Below are 16,570 nucleotides of genomic sequence, written 5' to 3'. Positions count from 1 at the left end.
CAGATGTTCCAGGCAGGTTCCATCATCGGACACAGACGGAGACAGGTCACGTGACAACAGTCAGCCTTTAGTTCTTTATTACAGGAGGATCTGGTTTATATACAGACACGTATCTGCAAAATACTAAAAAGTCTATGAACCCAAAGTACTAAAAAGTCTACATCCTGCAGCATCTGGACTCCCCGGGAACCTACGCGAGGATCCTGTTCGTGGACTTCAGCTCTGCGTTCAACACCATCCGCCCCGCTCTGCTACAGGACAAGCTGTCCCAGCTTAGTGTGCCTGCCTCCCTCTGCAGGTGGATCACTCACTTCCTGACGGATCGGAGGCAGTATGTGCGGCTGGGGAAGAGTCTCGGACTCTGTCTCCATCAGCACTGGATCACCCCAGGGCTGTGTACTTTCCCCCCTCCTCTTCTCCCTGTACACAAACTGCTGCACCTCAAGCCACCAGTCTGTCAAACTGATCAAGTTTGCGGATGACACCACCCTCACCGGTCTCATCTCCAATGGCGACGAGACTGCCTACAGGAGGGAGGTGGCTCGACTGGTGTCCTGGTGCGGACACAACAACCTGCAGCTGAACGCTCAGAAGACAGTGGAGATGATTGTGGACTTCAGGAAAGTCACAGCCCCTTTGCCCCCCCTTGCCCTCATGGACTCCCCCATCACCATCGCGGACTCCTTCCGCTTCCTGGGCACCACCATCACCCGGGACCTTAAGTGGGAGCCAACCATCAGCTCCCTCATCAAGAAGGCCCAGCAAAGGATGTTCTTCCTACGGAAGCTGAGGAAGCTCAAACTGCCTCCCAGGATGTTGGCGCAGTTTTATACGGCCATCATCGAGTCCATCCTCACCTCCTCCATCACCGTGTGGTTTGCTGGTGCCACCGCCAGGGACAGACTGAGGCTGCAGCGCGTCGTGCGCGCTGCCGAGAAGGTGATGGGCTGCAGGCTTCCATCCATCCAGGACCTGTATATCTCCAGGACCCGGAGGGGTGCAGGTCGGATCACGGCCGACCCTTCCCACCCTGGTCACGGACTGTTTTCCCCCCTCCCCTCAGGCAGGAGACTACGGTCCATTCGGACCAAAACCTCCCGCTACATCAGCGCTTCTCAAATAGTGGGGCGCGCCCCCCCCGGGGCGGGGGGGGGGGGGGGCGTGGTGCGATGCCAGGGGGGCACGTGTGACCCCGGAGAACTTTTTTTTTTTTTTTGCCGTACTAGAATAAAGTGTAATTGCACATCCCGCGCGCACACACCACAGAGCAAGAGACAGGAAGTGCAGTGAACAAACCACCAAGAGACAGCATGAAAAAATACTTAACAGTGATGAAAAGAAAGGCGGAGAGAGACGGAGATAATGAGACATACGAAAGTCTCCCGAAAGCTCAGACGAGGAAATATGACGAAGCCTTTATAGCGCTTGGCTTCACTGCGACTACGGTGGGAGACGAGGAAAGACCGGTGTGTTTACTGTGTCTAAAAATGTTGGCAGGACAGCATGAAGCCAAATAAATGAAGGTGTCACTTAAAGACATTACACCCCAGTCACGCTGATAACACTAACCCTGGTTAACCCTAGCACTAACCCTAACCCTGGTTAACCCTAACCCTGGTTAACCCTAGCACTAACCCTAACCCTGGTTAACCCTAACCCTGGTTAACCCTAACACTAACCCTAACCCTGGTTAACCCTAACACTAACCCTGGTTAACCCTAACCCTGGTTAACCCTAGCACTAACCCTAACCCTGGTTAACCCTAGCCCTGGTTAACCCTAACCCTCACTTAAAGACATTACACCCCAGTCACGCTAATAACCCTAACCCTGGTTAACCCTAACCCTGGTTAACCCTAACCCTGGTTAACCCTAGCACTAACCCTAACCCTGGTTAACCCTAACCCTGGTTAACACTAACCCTAACCCTGGTTCACCCTAACCCTGGTTAACCCTAACACTAACCCTAACCCTGGTTAACCCTAACACTAACCCTGGTTAACCCTAACCCTGGTTAACCCTAACCCTGGTTAACCCTAGCACTAACCCTAACTTAAAGACATTACACCCCAGTCACGCTGATCAGCCGCTTGAGTTTTTTCGGCAAAAAACGTGCCGAATATTGGCAACAATCATCCCGCTTTGGTCTATATTTCTTTCTTTTGTTTTCTTTAATATTAATAAGGATACAATGTTATGCAGAGGTGTACTTATAACAATTTCATAGACAAATTATACTAATTATAGTCACGACCGGGGGGGGGGGGGTTGGGGGGGGCGCAAAATGTTTTCTTCTTCCTAGGGGGGGCGTAACAGAAAATAATTGAGAAGCACTGCGCTACATGAACAGCTTCTTCCCCTCTGCCATCAGGCTGCTGAACACCAAGTGACTTATCACTTAAGCACCATGTACAGCAGCCAGTCGGACTCACGAACAATACACTACTCCTGCATGGACCTGCACTATTCTTACTATTTATATATATATATATATATATATACTGTATATCGTATTTTTGTGTGTGTTTCTGTGCTCTGTGCCTCTCCTGTCCCTCTCCTCTCCTCTCCCCCTCCCTCTCCTTTTCCTCTCCCTCTCCTCTCCCTTCCTCCTCCTTCTCCTTCTCCTCTCCTCTCCTCTACCTCCCCTTCACTCTACTTCTCCTCTCCTCTACCCCTCTCCTCTCCTCTCCTACCTATTCTATCCTCTACCTGTCCTCCCCCCTCTCCTCCCTCTCTACCCAGCCGGCCCTCAGCAGGAGGGTCCCCCTTCATGAGCCTGGTCCTGCTCAAGGTTTCTTCCTGTTAAAGGGGAGTTTTTCCTTGCCACTGTTGCTTGTCTGGGGTCAGGCCCTGGGATTCTGGAAAGCGCCACAATCGTGGTCTTTGTTTGACTGGGGAGGAACTGGCTCAAAGGAAAGCCATCAGTCATTTATTATGATTTGCTTCACCTGGTGCACTGGTGTCAGCATGAGGGCACATTCAAGAACAGTAGCAGGCATTCTGCAACAGTTTAACACCCCCACTTGATCTGATACTGACAGCAAGATCTACAGTAACATGACATACATTTCACTTCCTCCCAAACATAAAAAACACAAACTTATCCATCCTGACCCTTGTTACAGGTTTAGTTAATACATCTGCCACCATGTCAACAGTTGGGCAATATTCAATGCAGATTTTCCCATCACAGAGAGCAGACCGAACAAAATGATATTTGATGTCCACATGTTTACATCTCTGGCGCAATACCGGATTTTTCGACAAAGCAATAGCACCCTGATTGTCCTCCAAAACTGTCCCTGGTGCATATTCACTGTCACAGTCCATTGCATTTACCAGCTGTACGAGATACATGCTGTCCTGAGTTGTTGCTGCCAGGGCCATGTGCTCGGCCTCACATGTGGATAAAGCAACTGGGGGCTGTTTCCTTGACTTCCAGGAAATAACAGGCCCTGTCTCAGACAAACTAAAACAGTACCCAGTTGTACTTTTCCTGTCATTCTGGTCTTCTGCCCAATCTGCATCACTATATGCCACAAGTTTAAGATTTACATCACTTCTTTTGAAACACAATTCCTGATTTACAGTTCCCTTCAAATATCTCAACACATGTTTTGCTGTTACCCACTGTTGTTCTTTTGGTCCAGACAGGTATTGTGACAGTTTGCTTACAATCCAACTTAGATCTGGTCTTGTACATATCATGACATAAAGCAAACTGCCAACAACCTCACGATATTTCTTTTGATCAACAGGTTGACCCTCGTTGTCAAATTTCAGTTTGTTTTCACATGGAGTAAATCTAAGTTCACAGTTGATCATTTCAAACCTCTCCAAAATCTTTGAAATGTACCTTTTCTGACTCATCTTTATTTCACCTCCTCTTTGCACAAAATCAATACCCCAGAAATGTTTGAGTTCACCAAGATCTTTCATTCTAAATTTTGCTCCCAGCATTTCTTTTACATTTTTCACAGTTTGATTGTCATTAGCAGCAATGATAAGGTCATCAACCCAGATGAACAATATAACCCTCTCACTTGCAGTCTGTCTACTATAAACACAATGGTCAGCCGGGTTTGGACTGTAACCATTTTCACATCGAAAATCATGAAGCATTTTGTTCCAATTTCGTCCCGACTGCTTCAGACCATACAATGATCTACTAAGTTTCCAGACTAGTTTCTCACCCATCTCTGACTTAACTTCAAGCCCATCAGGCTGCTCCATGTACACTTCCCAATCAATAGGAGCATGCAGGTGTGCAGTCTTAACATCCATCTGGTGCAATTCTAAGCCATGCTGCACTGCGAGCTGCATCAGACTGCGCACAGATGTCATACTAGCAGTTGGAGAAAAGCTTTCATTATAATCAACCCCTGCAACTTGACTATAACCCTTTGCTACATACCTGGCTTTGTATGTTTTTGTCTCATCTGGATTTTCTTTTACAGTGTAAACCCATCTTCCCCCCACTGCATGTCTACCTTCTGGCAACGTGGTTAGCGTAAATGTCTCATTTTCTTTCAGAGAGTCCATTTCATCTTTCATAGCTTTAACCCACAAATTTGATTTCGGTGAGCTCATGGCGTCCTGCAAAGTTCGAGGTGCATCTGACATAACCTGGTAACAATAGTCAACAGTTAAGCCTTGACCATCATCATCACACATTTTATCTTGCATTCATAATCATTATAGTACTTAGGTGGTCTCCTCTCCCTCTTTGGATATCGGGCATTTTTAACACTCTCACCCTCACCTGTAGTGTTGTCTGTGTCACAAATCTCAGCTTTAATTTCCTGTGTGATTGGTGTCCCTACATCATTTTTTGGAAAAGTGGTTTCACCCCTCTCCCTATACAGGATGTATTCAGTCTCCTGGTCTGTCCGAGTCTGACACTCATTCACACATTTGCTGATAAACTTTACCAACCTGTTTTTGAGTACTCTCCCTGTTTCAGGGTAGAAGATTAGATATGCCGGACTATTCTTGTGAGTCAAGCTTCCTTTTGTTATATTTGTGTACATAACATACCGACCCAAAACATTTCATTCTTGTCAGATCAGGCACTTTCCCAGTCAGCATGTAGTATGGAGTCTGTCCTGTCCGCTTGTTGTAGCATCTACTGCGGACAGCTGCAGCAGTCTGAACTGCATATGTCCAGAGTTCTTTTGGCAGGTTACTCTCAATCAACATACATCTTGGCTCAAAGGAAAGCCATCAGTCATTTATTATGATTTGCTTCACCTGGTGCACTGGTGTCAGCATGAGGGCACATTCAAGAACAGTAGCAGGCATTCTGCAACAGTTTAACAGTATAAGACGCTATAGAAATAAAGATTGATTTGATTTGATTTGTTTCCCTCTTCAATTATTTCTATAATCCAAGTCCTCAAAGATCACTGCTCTATTTAAAATAGATGAAAGAAATGACACCCACTCCTGCATTTCTTTCACAGTGGTTCCACAACATAGAACAATAAACCACTGTGAGAAAACGTGCAACATGAACCCAAAATCCTGTTGGTGTCCTGTGATCCTGTGTGGATTTAGTTATTTAGTTTATTGTCTTAAATTGGTCCGGCTGAGAGATGCTAACTTGCACACGATTAGATGTTGTTTGACAGGTAATATCAAAATATCCAGCTGTGACCTGGACTGTTGAACAACTCTAATAACTCTAAGAGCTTTTCACCTGTCACAAAAAAGTTTTAAAATGTTGTTAATACCTGTTAAGACTCTCTAACAACGTTAACAGCATAATACTTGTCTGAACAGAATACTTTCACTTTTACAACCCAATCAACAGCTTCATGGCGTATATATTACTACCATAAAAGCGTTCTGGGAGGGTTTACAGTTCTTTGAGTTTCCCAGTTTCTGGGACCGTTGTTGCGGGTGTCTACCTGCAGGGGGGGTGGAGGAGCCGCTCATCAGCCACAGCTGGCCCCGCAGACACACGCACCTGCGGTCTCTCTTCAATCTCCCGTTAGATTTAAGGACAGAACTCCCGTCTGCCAGCGGCGGAGGGTTTTCGTCCTCATCGCCAAACCCTGACTTCTGTGGCTTGACTATTTTTGAGAGTTTTCCTAGCGGACTTGTTTTAGACTCAGTCGAGGTCTCTCCGCCTCTCTGAGAACGCGGACCGAACTGTTCTTGTTCACTTTAAAATAAAGACGCTTTTCGGACACCATTCTCCACCATTATTCAACCTGGTTAAATAAATAAGATTTATGATGCTTCACAGATTTAGAAAGACTTGTAAAAGCGGCATATTTCTGCAGCCCTGGAGTCCAGGAGGAGCAGCAGAGGTCAGAATGTGTCGGAGCGCGTTTAACTATTGTCTGCAGTTCCATGCGTGTCCACCGGGTGGCGGTAAAGCACCACATGATATTTCTCCTTTTTGGAACTTCTTCAGCTGCGTTGAGCTTTAAATCTTCACCTGTCGCTCCCTTTAAGCTCTAAACTTTGCGGTTCGATGTGTAATTTGTTGGTTTGAATATTTTTGATGAATTCTGATGACGATGAGTGAAACTGTCAATGACCAATAGAAAGTTCGTCCATTGTTCTACTGTGTCACACATTTTCATTATTTATTGTCATTTTTGGGTCTAAACTGGGCCAATTCTGTGAGCTGTTTTGCTTTTTCTGTGGACCAGATGTTCCAGGCAGGTTCCATCATGGGACACAGACGGAGACAGGTCACGTGACAACAGTCAGCCTTTAGTTCTTTATTACAGGAGGATCTGGTTTATATACAGACACGTATCTGCAAAATACTAAAAAGTCTATGAACCCAAAGTACTAAAAAGTCTACATCCACGCACATGCGTGTATTAAGTGTTTATACACACGTGTGCGCGTACGTGCACACTGTATATTCATCTAATAACTGTTAGTTTCTAAAACAGCAAAGTAGAGTCACTGAGGCACGGCTTCACCTCCTTTACACCGAGGTTTCCCTGAGCAGGTGTGATGAACTGTTGCAGAAGGAAAAGCATGGAACATGTTAATAACCGGACACAACAACACTCAGGTTTATTGTCTGACGGCATCAGTGTCTCTGGTTGCATCTGTCTGAGGAGCATTGTGAAACCAGGAGCAGTGTAAATGAGGGGGGGGGGGGGGGGGTGGCAGTGAGTGGATGCTGCATTCATCAAACACACAATAGTCAGAAGAGAAGAAGGAAGAACAGAAGCCCGTGTTCCTCAGTGTTGGTGTGGAGACGCCTGTTTGGAGGAGCAGGAAGCAGGCTGGACTCTTCCAGCTGGCTTTAATGCCACTTCTCTTCTGAGAACCTCCCAGCAGCTTTCTCTCCACCATCTTTTTACGCTGAAGGTTTTTGATCATTTCAGGTCAGATGTTCTTGGACTGAGGTTAAACATGTTTGTTCTTGTGCTCGGAGCGAACCGACGATCCTCTAAAGTCAGGCATCCTAAAGGTGGATGTTTTCTGAGGCGTGGAGGCTTTAAAGTGGCGCTTTTACCCACTTGTCCTCGTTCTGTTGGAAACTTGATCCAAAAACCTTTTCTGGAGCTTCATGTTCTGCTTTTTTGAAGGAATGAAATGGTTTCATCAGCGCTGCCGGGGGCTGAGCAGGCTTCATAAATCTGAAGCTCTGAGATCCTTTAAAGATCTCCTGGAATCAGCAGATGGGGGTTTGATCAAAAACTGTAAGAATCAGTCAAGCTATCAAATCTTGACTCAGTCCAAGCGTGAACCAGTCCATCCAGAGCTGATTATGGCTCAGCCAGGAGGAAAGCACGGCCTGGGGGGGTTCATATGGAGCAGGCACACTCTGGCTCTATTGCTACTGAAAACAGCCCTTCAGCACAGCAGCCTGGAATACAGTTCTGGAGAACACCTGTTCCCAACAGAACCTGTTTAAAACGGGACCAGTAAAGATGCCCGGCGTGACCACGACCACGGGGAGAGAGGGGGGGGGCAGAGCCAGGCGGTAACGCCGCTGCCCACCGATTCACCTGGAAACAACAAAAACCTCAGCAGCTTGGACCCAATATGGCAGCGTGTTCCTCAGAAACGCTCCTCAAACTCTCCCCACAGCTTCATTGCTAAACAGGATTTGGGTTTTTTTGTCCGTGCTAAATGGAAAGTGTTTGTCCTTTGGTGGTCCAACAGGACCAGGATTTGGATGGATGGATGATTTGATGTTATTGAGAATAAAAACAGCTGAAAATGGAAGCAGAGATGTTTCAGAGCACCAGAGTTCAGAAAGAGTTTCTAATCAAACACCGCCTGTTGGGAATGATGAATGGATGGATTTTTATTTAATCTAGACTAATTTAGACTAATTTTAACATCCTTTATGCCAGTTCCATAGAGCGTGCGCGCGCACACACTAGCAAAGATGATATCCAAACAGCCAAATAAATGGGAGTCAAAAGAAATCATTTAAAGCTCATACGTCAGAGTCAAGGTCGAGGGTTTTCTATGGCCCCCGGGATGATATTGATTTATTATTAGAACCGGCCCGCAGGCCGCAGATGTTTTACACAGGCCAATACTACATTTCCCACAATGCAACGGTGACAGTCTGAGCGGGAGCTGGCTTCATTTCATTATTTCTCAGTAGTCATTAGCATAACAGCAAAAGTTAACTTTCAGATCCCCATAAAATGGCAAAAGGGAAGGTGGACACTGAGAACCGGGGGTTCAAACAAGGTGGGAGTGGGAGCACATGTTCACGGAGGCAGCTGGGAAACCTGGGTGTCTTCTGAGTGGAGAAAGGGTGGCGGTAATGAAAGAATATCATCTGAGACAGCATCATGAAGCTAAACACGCGGACAAAGACAAGAATATGGACATGGAACAAAAGCTACAGAAGGTTGAGGAATTAAAACCAGGCCTCAAATCTGGACAGGCTCTGTTCAGAAAAGCCAAATCTCAAAGCGAGGCTGCTGTCAAGGCCAGTTTGATTCTGGCAGAAGAGATCGCTCAATCAGCCCGGCCATTTCCAGAGGGGGATTCCATCAAACACTGCATGCTTAAAGTGTGTGAGCAAGTTTGCCCAGACAAAAGGCAACTCTTTTGAAACGTGAGCCTGAGCAGAAACACCATTGTTGTCCCTCAATCTAAAAGAGCAGCTGTGAAAAAGGGGAAAGATTTCATGGCATCTTCCCTGGCTGTGGATGAGAGCAGCGACATTAGAGGGGACTCCAGCCTCAACGTGACAGAGGAGTTCCTGGCGTTACGTCCTGTGCACGGCACAACCACAGGACAGGATTTGTATGAAGAGGTGTCAAGATGTGGAAATGAGATGGAGCTGCCTCGGGAAAAACTGGTGGGTTGGACAACAGACGGAGCAGCTGCCATGTGTGGACACAGGAGTGGACTGGTGGCCAAGATACGGGAGAAGATGCAGGAGGAAAACGTTACGGCTGAACTGACAGCTCATCATTGCATCATACACCTGGAATCGTTGTGTGCTGAAGCCCTGAACATGGAACATGGAATGTTCACCATCACGCACGCAGGGAACTTTATCAGAGCCAAAGGTTTAATTCAGCGCCAGTTCAAGGCGTTTCTGAGCCAGTGGCAAACGCAGCGTGGTGATTTGCCCCATCACACTGAGGTGCGATGGCTAAGCCAGGGAAAGGTGCTGCAAAGATGTTTCCAGCTTCCTGAGGAGATCGGATGTTCTTGGACAGCAAAGGGAAAGACACAACTCAACTCCCAGACCAAAGGTTCTTGTGTGAAACGGCTTTTCTGTGGGACATTCCGAGTCATCTGAATGCAATGAAGCTGCAGCTGCAGGGTCGGGGTGGTGTCCCCTCTGATATGTACAGTACAGTGAAGGCCTTTAGAACCAAACGCACTCTGTGGGAGGCACAGATGCACAAAGGAAACTTGAGCCACTTTCCCAGCTGCCAGACCCTGAAAGAGAAGCTCTCTACCAGCGTGTTCCCGAGCGCACAGTTTGCTGATTAAATGAGTGTTCTGGCCGCTGACTTCCCACGCCGAGTCACTGACTTAAAAGCACCAAAAAGCAGGTTTGAACTGCTCAGCCGTCCGTTTGAGGTTGAGGTGGAAAGCTCAGCACCAAAGCTCCAAATGGAGGTGATTGAGCTCCAATGCAGTGATGCCCTGAAGGCAACACATGGGGCAGTGGGTGCTGCGGAGTTTGCCCGTTTCCTCCCCGACACACATCCAGGCTGCTCCAACGTTGCCTGTGTTTGGCAGCACAGACCTGCGGGAACAACTGCTTTCTTTGATGAAGCTGAACAAAACATCACACAGAAGTGGACTTCCTGCTGAACACCTTCACTCAATTGGGAGGAGTTCCTCAGCTCAGAGCCGGACCCCCAACATTGATGAACTCGTCCAAAAGATGAGACACCACCAAGTATCAGCCTCAAACAAGTGAACATTAAGCTGCAATAACACATTTACAATTATTACTCAGCTCAAGTTTAAAAGTTAAAGGTAAATATTTTTCACTGCACATGTGCCTTTTCCTTGAAGAAAGTGTTGTTTTTGCTTCATAGATTTTTGCACTTTATGTTATTGTATTTCAATCCAATTATGTTCTAAAAATATTTCAGCTGAGTGAATGATAGAAAATTGCTGTTATAATTTTTTTCTTTGAAGTAAATTTAGCCCACTTTTGCTAAATGAGAAAATCTACTGCTGGTGCCTTGAATAATACCGCTTCATTCATTTAATGTTCATGTTATGGGGATTTTTATAGAAAGCAAATTTGTCTTTTGTGCCTCTTGAAAATTAAAAATGACTGACAGAGCCATAAGAAACTATTGCTTTATTTATCTGATCATATTGTAAAATATTTGTTAGGTTTTCAGTTGGTTCAATTTGCTTCACTAGACTATATGCGGTGATTTTAAAATTTTCCAATGAACATTGGATCAGTCTGGCCCTCGGCTTGGAGCTACATTTTTTATTTGGCCCTCCGTCCATTTGACTTTGACACCCCTGATTTAAATGAATCAGTAAATTTCCATCAGTGGTTAAAAATCCGATGAATGTGATCATCAAAATGCACAAATTCTGTCTTAAATCAGTATCAGCCGTCTTTGTTCATTTAAATATATGGAGCAGTGATCCAGGATTAAACGTTGCTGTTGTCCAAGATTACTGACTGATCCATGATGTGTAACAGATTTCTATTATATCGATTAACGTGAATGTTTGCATTGAAATTGGACAGAAATCTGCAGAATGAAAACTGTATAAAAGTTCACTTTCACAGAAACAGTTGCCGTCTCATTATGGGCTGTAACTGTAGGAGCTCCAGCTTATGTCATTAGAATCTACATGATTCAGTTTATTCATGCTTTTAGTGCTCTTTTTACTGAATTTTACCAGGTAGAAATGTACCTTTTCTGACCCCAACACAAGAGTTCCTCTGTGTTCTAAGAGTTTAAAGAAATGCATTTAAAAAACTTAAAAGGAGGCCAGATTTCCTTCAAAAGCCTGGTTTGACCAGCAAGTCTGGCTCATTTACAGTTATTGATGAGTTCTTTTTCTGTGATATCTGTCATTTAAGTCCTAAAAAGCTGTTGAAGGGTCGTTTTCCTTCCACTTCTCAATCACCGACGTGTCCAACTTCACAGGACCTGCCCAAAGGTTCCCGTTTCTGTCATCCTCACAAAAACGGACTAAAAGGACGCTTCTCCGGGTCATCCAGCTCACGGTGTCCAGGCAGCTCACTTTCTCTGTCGGGTAGACGATCTTCCCACAGCGGGCGCACTGAGGGTTCATCCTCGGAACAAAGGAGCAGACAACTTTGCGTTCAAGTTTAATTCAAATATGCAAATAAAGAGTCAAATAAAAAATACATTTAAACTTAACAAAAAATATAAAGACTCATCAACTTTATTTATACCCAAAATGTAGTTTCTGTAATTACATAAACTTCCTCATGCAAATATTTCGACAGTATGATATTAAGCTTAGAATTACACAAATGTATTTTTACCTTATGCCAAAATGTACATGTAAAAATGTTTTGATCCTCAGTCACATAACACAAAGCAGATAAACACATAAGGAAACACAGTAAAGTTTCAAATTTAAAAAAATATCAAATCTAAAATATATTCACAAAAATAAGCATAAAAATTAAATTGAGAATCTGTGACTGTGTACTTCGCAATCCCTTGCTTATTCTAAGATGATTCTTTTTCTTATTTTAATTATTCCGTTTTTAAAGCAAAGCTTGACATGCGGAAAATGGGTGAGCTTCTTAATCACAGAAGAGGAATTTTAAAGTCTTGTTTAATGTGAAGAGGGATAAATAATTAAACTATTAGACTATTTCAGACACTTTCAGCCTCAGCTGTATCTTTTATTATTATTTCTTTTATTGTTGTTGTTTTTTAAAAAAAAAGCATCTTTACTCTTTGGCCCTATCTACTGTCTGTTGTGTTTCTAATTTGATCCAGCTGGTTGTGTTAGCTTTACCTGCGCAGAGGTTCCTGCTACAATCAGGAACAAACTCCACTTGTTTATTCTCACAGTCTGCTGATAAAATCTATTCTTGTTCTCCCAAAGCTGCAGAAAGCAGCAGTGGGCCTGACTTCATGCTACACCAGGGGTGGGCAAACATTTTGATTCGTGGGCCACAATGGGTTCTAACATTTGACAAAGGGGCCGGACCAGGAGCAGATGGATGGATGGAGTGCTTTGGTAACCTCACCTCATTGGAGAAAAAATACACATCTTGGGATATGGAGAAAACATGTGCTTTAATTTCAAATGAAAATGAAGAGAAGCATTACAACAAAATATCTGACTTTGGAATGAGTCTTAAAACACTTAAAATCAAATGAATAAAATGTGCCTTTTAAAAAAAAATTAATAGCCATTTCTATTTTAAAGCACTGAAAGTTCTGTTATCCTTCAGGATATCACCATCACTCTCCTCCTGACTGTCTTTTTTCTAGTGGGAACACACCAGAATTGCAGTGAAAATTTAACATTAACAAGGTTTATTCATTTAATTGTTCAAGTTTGGCGGGCCGGATTAAAACGTTTAACGGGCCGCGTGTGGCCCCCGGGCCTTAGTTTGCCCATGCCTGTGCTACACCTACAAACCTGAGAATGGAGCCGAGCTTTATTGCTAAAGAGGATTTGGATTTTTTTGTCCGTGCTAAATGGAAAGTGTTTGTCCTTTGGTGGTCCAACAGGACCACGATTTGGATGGATGGATGATTTGATGTTATTGATAATGTTTTTATTATCAATAACCGCTGAAAATGGAAGCGGAGATGTTTCAGAGCACCAGAGTTCAGAAAGAGTTTCTAATCAAACACCGCCTTTATCTTTCAAAATATGGTTTCAACCCCTTTAACATGATCAAATAGTCATAACAATGAACAAGTATCACGTGTCCTGTTATTTATACTTGAATTCGTTATGTTTAATACATTTCCGTGTGTGTACAACCACCTCCTCAGCAACAATGCCCAATTCAGCGTAGCTTACTACTGCAACGTTCTGGTGGATTCAACAGGTCTCTGCTACTGGTTACCACCCGCCATCTTCAGATCGTCCTGCTCCATCAGCGTCAAATATTTCCCCTTTGACTGGCAGGACTGCACGCTCAAATTCACGTATGCACGGGCAGGATTTTTCATTGTTGTCTGGAACGCAGACAAACTCTGACATGATGTTTAAAACTGAGCTGAGTCAAGATTTTATAGAATCTAAACACATATGAGAGGAGAAAAAGGTGCAAAAATAAAATGCACGGTGCAGCTAAACTCTCCCAGTAGGAAAAAAGCCTTTTTAAATTCTGAACTGCATTTCCCATGTTGCCTTGCAGCTCTCTAACGTACAATGCCAAAGAGATCAGGTTGCTCCTGAAGGAAGAAATACTCAATGAAACCAAGTGGACGGTTGAATGGATCATTATTGATCCTGCAAGCTTTACAGGTAACCAAGTAAAGATTAATTTCCATTTATTTTTATTTTTTACTGCATACAGTCCTGGAGCTTGTTGGGGACTTTCAGTGTACTGGATGCTGTTGATACATGCAGAGAAGTTGTTTTCACCAGAGCCTGAGCCTTCAGACTGGCTGCAGCTCCAACCAGACTGACAGTCATAACTTCATCACTTGTGTCTGAACTCTGGCTTTGACCAACAGAGAATGGTGAGTGGGAGATCATCCACCGACCCGCCAAGAGAAACACCTACAAACACATTCCCATGGAGAGCAACAAGCATCAGGACATCACCTTCTACCTGGTCATCAGACACAAACCTCTCTTCTACGTGGTCAACATCATCATCCCCTGCGTGCTCATCTCCTTCCTGGCCTCGCTGGTCTACTACCTGCCCGCAGACAGTCAGTGCAGAGTCACAGAACGTATTGAAGCCAGCGTCAGGCAGATTAACAGTCTGGGACCTTTTCAGAATCACAACTACATGAACTGAGTTAACCTTCAACAGCACCCAAAGAATCAGACATTATAGCTGAATATCACGTCAGCACGGGACAACACAGCTAATAAAGCAGCAAACATCGGTAGTGGGCGGAGCTGAGGGGCCGCCATTAATCGAGAAACATTAATTAGCTCCCCAACAGATTTTTGAATATATTTTAAAAAGGATAATAAAAATGTGTGTGTGTGTGTAGGTGGTGAGAAATTGACACTGTCCATCTTGATGCTGCTCGCTCAGTCTGTCTTCCTACTCTTGATCTCTCAAAGGCTCCAGAAACATCCACGTCCGTTCCTCTTATTGTGAAGTAGGTAAATGCACCATTTACTCCACATCACTTTAACTCTGAATCAGATATATTCTGCTTCTCCAAACTATATATACATTAGGGCTGCAGAACCAGGTGACAACCGGCTGAGATTTAAAAAATGGAAAACATCTGAGTGTGTTTGTGTGTTGAAGATATTTGATGTTCATCATGGTGGTGGTGACGGTGGTGGTGCTGAACTGTGTGGTCGTCCTCAACCTCCACTTCAGGACGCCGAGCACGCACGTCATGTCTGAGTGGACCAAACAGGTAAGACACACACATCCTGTTGTCCCTTTGTTGAACAGATGAACATCAGGATATATGAACATGTGACTGAATAACATGAAAGAGGATATATGAACATGTGACTGAATAACATGAAAGATGATATATGAACCTATGACTTAATAACATATAAAAGAGGATATATGAACATATGACTTAATAACATGAAAGAGGATATATGAACATATGACTTGATAACATATGAAAGAGGATATATGAACATATGACTCAATAACATATGAAAGAGGATATATGAACGTATGACTTGATAACATATGAAAGAGGATATATGAACCTATGACTTAATAACATATTAAAGAGGATATATGAACATATGACTTAATAACATGAAAGAGGATATATGAACATGTGACTTAATAACATATGAAAGAGGATATATGAGCATGTGACTTAATAACATATGAAAGAGGATATATGAACCTATGACTTAATAACATATGAAAGAGGATATATGAACCTATGACTTAATAACATATAAAAGAGGATATATGAGCATATGACTTAATAACATATGAAAGAGGATATATGAACATATGACTTAATAACATATGAAAGAGGATATATGAACCTATGACTTAATAACATATGAAAGAGGATATATGAACATGTGGTTTTTCCACTATAACACACAGACATACACACATCAGTATCAGTGTTCTAAATCCTGTTTTCTGTTTCTGCCAGCTCTTCCTCCAGCGATTACCCCTCATCTTGCGCATGTCCCACCCTGCTGAGGCAGAGCCGTACTGGGATGGAGCGTTACCGCGGCGATCCAGCTCAGTGGGCTACATTGCCTCGGCTGAGGAGTACGACAGTGTGAAGTCCCGCAGTGAGCTGATGTTTGAGAAACAGTCTGGGAGACACGGACTGGTGACCCGAGTCACACACGCTGCCAGTACGTTTCCAGAAACATTTAAACACATGAGATATAGAAGCATCAGTAGCTTCATTTGAGTTCTGAGCTTTGGTGTCTGTGTGGAGCTGTGAAACCACAAGAAGAGGGAGGAGCCATCAGCTGTAGGCAGAGATCAAGCCGGCTGTGGATGGAGCCACTACATCATTAAACACATACGCAACAAGAACGACTACAATGAGCTCAGAGGGTTCAAACAGAGTCCTCAACCCAAATTCTGATTTAAAAAGATCAAAAGTGTCATAAATGTCTGGTCCTGACAGGAGAAGGATAACTGGAGCGGCATCGCTCGTACAGTAGACCGACTCTGCCTCTTCCTGGTCACCCCGGTGATGACCTTTGGCACCGTAATCATCTTTCTGAGGGGAATCTGTAACCAACCTCCTCATCTGCCCTTCAAAGGAGCCCCGCATGACTCCAGAGAGGAGAACCCACGCCTGCTGTGATGCACACACACAGCCAGGGCTTTTTCCATCGCCATCGTTTCTCTGGGGGAAATGTTGCATTTCTTTATCTTCATAACAACAAATCTTGAATGGCAAATTTTAGAATATTTTATAGGGAAGTGAAATAATGTTTGGACCTCTTATCAGGCAAAGAGAAAGTTGTTAAGAACT

At 44.0% G+C, this 16,570-nt stretch overlaps 1 pseudogene; it reads left to right on the top strand.

Annotated features, from left to right (window-relative positions):
- Positions 1-13,397: 13,397 nt before the first annotated feature.
- On the top strand, positions 13,398-16,360 carry LOC115248530 (acetylcholine receptor subunit delta-like; annotated as a pseudogene).
- The last annotated feature ends 210 nt before the right edge of the window (positions 16,361-16,570 follow it).

This window comes from Takifugu rubripes, unplaced genomic scaffold (genome assembly GCF_901000725.2).
Source record: "Takifugu rubripes unplaced genomic scaffold, fTakRub1.2, whole genome shotgun sequence".
Lineage (NCBI taxonomy): Eukaryota > Metazoa > Chordata > Actinopteri > Tetraodontiformes > Tetraodontidae > Takifugu > Takifugu rubripes.
Note: the sequence above shows the minus strand (reverse complement) of the source record. Positions and strands in the feature narration are given on the sequence as shown.